The sequence below is a fragment of the Procambarus clarkii genome, chromosome 1 (assembly GCF_040958095.1).
Source record: "Procambarus clarkii isolate CNS0578487 chromosome 1, FALCON_Pclarkii_2.0, whole genome shotgun sequence".
Taxonomy (NCBI): domain Eukaryota; kingdom Metazoa; phylum Arthropoda; class Malacostraca; order Decapoda; family Cambaridae; genus Procambarus; species Procambarus clarkii.
In genome coordinates, this window is record NC_091150.1 from 16370333 (window position 1) to 16374619 (window position 4287).

General features: G+C 51.9%; 1 non-coding gene across 1 annotated transcript; it reads left to right on the forward strand.

The window, feature by feature from the left end:
* Positions 1-1748: 1748 nt before the first annotated feature.
* TRNAP-UGG (transfer RNA proline (anticodon UGG)) lies at positions 1749-1820 on the forward strand. The gene has a single exon. It is a non-coding gene; the product is annotated as a tRNA-Pro (tRNA).
* Positions 1821-4287: the final 2467 nt, after the last annotated feature.

Sequence of the window (4287 nt, forward strand, 5' to 3'; positions counted from 1 at the left end):
CATACACAGCTTTAAATGTAGATATGATAGAGCCCAGTAGGCTCAGGAATCTGTACACCAGTTGATTGATAGTTGAGAGGCGGGACCAAAGAGCCAAAGCTCACCCCCGCAAGCACAATAAGGTGAGTACACACACACACACACACACACACACAGACACACACACACACACATACACACACACACACACACACACGCACACATTAAGGGGGCCTGGTAGCCTGGTGGATAGCGCGCAGGACTCGTAATTCTGTGGCGTGGGTCCGATTCCCGCACCAGGCAGAAACAAATGGGCAAAGTTTCTTTCACCCTGAATGCCCATGTTACCTATCAGTAAATAGGTACCTTGGAGTTAGTCAGCTGTCACGGGCTGCTTCCTGGGGTGTGTGTGTGTGTGTATGGTGTGGAGAAAAAAAGTAGTTAGTAAACAGTTGATTGACAGCTGAGAGGCGGGCCGAAAGAACAAAGCTCAGCCCTCGCAAACACAACTAGGTGAATACACACACACACACACACACACACACACACACACACACACACACACACACACACACACACACACACACACACACACACACACACACACACATGTAGATATGTTCAAATGTAGAGGTGTAAGAGCCCAGTAGGCTCAGGAATCTGTACATCAGTTGATTGACGGTTGGGAAGCGGGACCAAGGAGCCAGAGCTCAATCCCCGAAAGCACAACTAGGTGAGTACGCACACACACACATTCACACACTCCAGAGACTACATTACAGGCACCATGACAATGGGAGGATCATCATCATGGGGGACTTCAATCACGGAAGGATAGACTGGGAGAACAAGAAACCATACGGAGGTGAGGAAACATGGAGAACTAAACTACTGTAGGTGGCGATAAAACGTTTTAAGCCAGCATGTCAGAGGCCGCATAAGAATGAGAGGAAACGATAATCAGCGAGACTCGACCTAGTCTTCACTCTGAACGACTCCGACTGAAGAGAAAACGGTTTTGAGACCCCAATACGCATAAGCGACCACAGAGTAATCACGTTTGAGTATTTGGTCGAAGAACCAAATGTACTCAAGAAAGGGACCTGAAAACAAAAAGCCAGCATTCCAAAAGGGAAACTACTAGGAGATAAGAAATTCCTAACAGATATAACATGGGAAATCTCAGGGGAATGACAGCCCAAGATACGATGGATTACATCACGAAGAAGTTTAAATAGGCAGCAGACAAGTTTGCCCCGGTCCGAAAGGAAAAAAAACGAAATGCAGATGAGAATCCCATGTATTAATTAGAGATCTTATCTAGCAAGGCAACAGAATACAAAAGTGCGGAGAAACTATAGAAATAACAGGACACTTGAGAACAGAGAAAGATACCGGAGTAACAAAAATGAATACGTCAAGGTGAGAAGAGAGGCAGAAGGGCAATTCGAAAATGACATAGCAAGCAAGGCAAAGACTCAACCTAAATTGCTGCACAGCCACATCAGGAGAAAAACCAACAGTGTATGAACAGGTAATTAAATTGAGGATACAGGAAGGCAGATTCACAACAAACGACAAGGAAGTGTGCAATGTTTCCAGTTGATTGATCGCATGTTGAAAACTATGCTTTGCTCAAGAAAAAAAATTGCCTGCAATAAATACTCGCATCCCGGGCTCGAATCCCGGACAGGCTCTGGTAATTTTCAATAAACATGTTTAATTCTAAAAAGGTTATTTAAATAACATAACTAAACTCAAATATCCACGGCCTGTTGGTCTAGTGGTATGATTCCTGCTTTGGGTGCAGGAGGTCCCGGGTTCAACTCCCGGACAGGCCCTCAATATTTTCCTTCCCGAGCAAGTTAATTATACTGTAAAATTAATTCCTTATATTTTACCAATATTTAGAAATGCACTATTAAACATAGGAGACATCATAAGACTTAATTTTAAGTAGCAAATCAGTATGATGCACATAATTTAAAATGTAACTAACTAATTCTGGAATATAGTGAATGAAATTTGCAGATCCTCAACATTTACATGAAGAGATTCAGGAGAAAGCCAGGCAGGAAGTGGCGGACCAGCTGGGTTATAATGGATACGAGGGCCTGCAGGCATCTCCAAGCAACAGCCTTGATTGATCAAGTAATCACACGACGAGCCTGGCCCCAGACCGGGTTGTGGGGCAGTAGACTTTCCAGAACCTACTTCAGGTATACTCCGAGTATACTATACGCCAGGTATACTAAGAGTATACGCCAGGTATACCGCAGGTAACCATGATCAAATCCCTCTGAACACACACGAGGTTCCAAATCTCTTCATTATTAAACAAACTCTTGACTAGTGAATACTTTAGTGGTTCACCTGTTGCAACGTCGACCGTGTCTACCTGCGTCAACCGTGTCTATCTGCGTCGACCGTGTCTACCTGCGTCGACCGTGTCTATCTGCGTCGACCGTGTCTATCTGCGTCGACCGTGTCTACCTGCGTCGACCGTGTCTACCTGCGTCGACCGTGTCTACCTGCGTCGACCGTGTCTACCTGCGTCGACCGTGTCTACCTGCGTCGACCGTGTCTACCTGCGTCGACCGTGTCTACCTGCGTCGACCGTGTCTACCTGCGTCGACCGTGTCTATCTGCGTCGACGGTGTCTACCTGCGTCAACCGTGTCTATCTGCGTCGACCGTGTCTATCTGCGTCGACCGTGTCTATCTGCGTCGACCGTGTCTACCAGCGTCGACGTTGACCACGTCTACCAGCGTCGACGTTGACCACGTCTACCAGCGTCAACGTTGACCACGTCTACCAGCGTCAACATTGACCACGTCTACCAGCGTCAACGTTGACCACGTCTACCAGCGTCGACGTTGACCACGTCTACCAGCGTCAACGTTGACCACGTCTACCAGCTTCAACGTTGACCACGTCTACCAGCGTCAACGTTGACCACGTCTACCAGCGTCAACGTTGACCACGTCTACCAGCGTCAACGTTGACCACGTCTACCAGCGTCAACGTTGACCACGTCTACCAGCGTCAACGTTGACCACGTCTACCAGCGTCAACGTTGACCATGTGTACCTATCTGTGTGTCATCATTACACTTCCGAGTAATGATGACACACAGGGTGGCGGCGTCGACTCTCACAAGGACCTTAGGCAGCACGTGGTTACAAGGGAGACATGTAGGAATAAACCAGGTGGTTGGTGCGACGTATCATACAGCACGGGGTCGCCCGTAGCGTTAACACAGCTGGGTGGCGAGTGAGGGTTCACACACACAAGGGAGGAATTGGCCCGCGCTGAGCACTGGGTGGCGGTGCACGGTGTTGGTGGCACACGGTGGTGGTGGCACACGGTGTTGGTCGCACACGGTGGTGGTGGTGGCACACGGTGGTGGTGGCACACGGTGTTGGTGGCACACGGTGTTGGTGGCACACGGTGGTGGTGGCACACGGTGTTGGTGGCACACGGTGTTGGTGACACACGGTGTTGGTGGCACACGGTGTTGGTGGCACACGGTGGTGGTGGCACACGGTGTTGGTGGCACACGGTGGTGGTGGCACACGGTGGTGGTGGTACACGGTGGTGGTGGCACACGGTGGTGGTGGCACACGGTGGTGGTGGCACACGGTGTTGGTGGCACACGGTGATGGTGGCACACGGTGTTGGTGGCACACGGTGTTGGTGGCACACGGTGTTGGTGGCACACGGTGTTGGTGGCACACGGTGTTGGTGGCACACGGTGGTGGTGGCACACGGTGTTGGTGGCACACGGTGGTGGTGGCACACGGTGGTGGTGGCACACGGTGTTGGTGGCACACGGTGGTGGTGGCACACGGTGTTGGTGGCACACGGTGGTGGTGGCACACGGTGTTGGTGGCACACGGTGGTGGTGGCACACGGTGTTGGTGGCACACGGTGGTGGTGGCACACGGTGGTGGTGGCACACGGTGTTGGTGGCACACGGTGGTGGTGGCACACGGTGTTGGTGGCACACGGTGGTGGTGGCACACGGTGTTGGTGGCACACGGTGGTGGTGGCACACGGTGGTGGTGGCACACGGTGTTGGTGGCACACGGTGGTGGTGGCACACGGTGTTGGTGGCACACGGTGGTGGTGGCACACGGTGGTGGTGGCACACGGTGTTGGTGGCACACGGTGGTGGTGGCACACGGTGGTGGTGGCACACGGTGTTGGTGGCACACGGTGGTGGTGGCACACGGTGGTGGTGGCACACGGTGTTGGTGGCACACGGTGGTGGTGGCACACGGTGTTGGTGGCACACGGTGGTGGTGG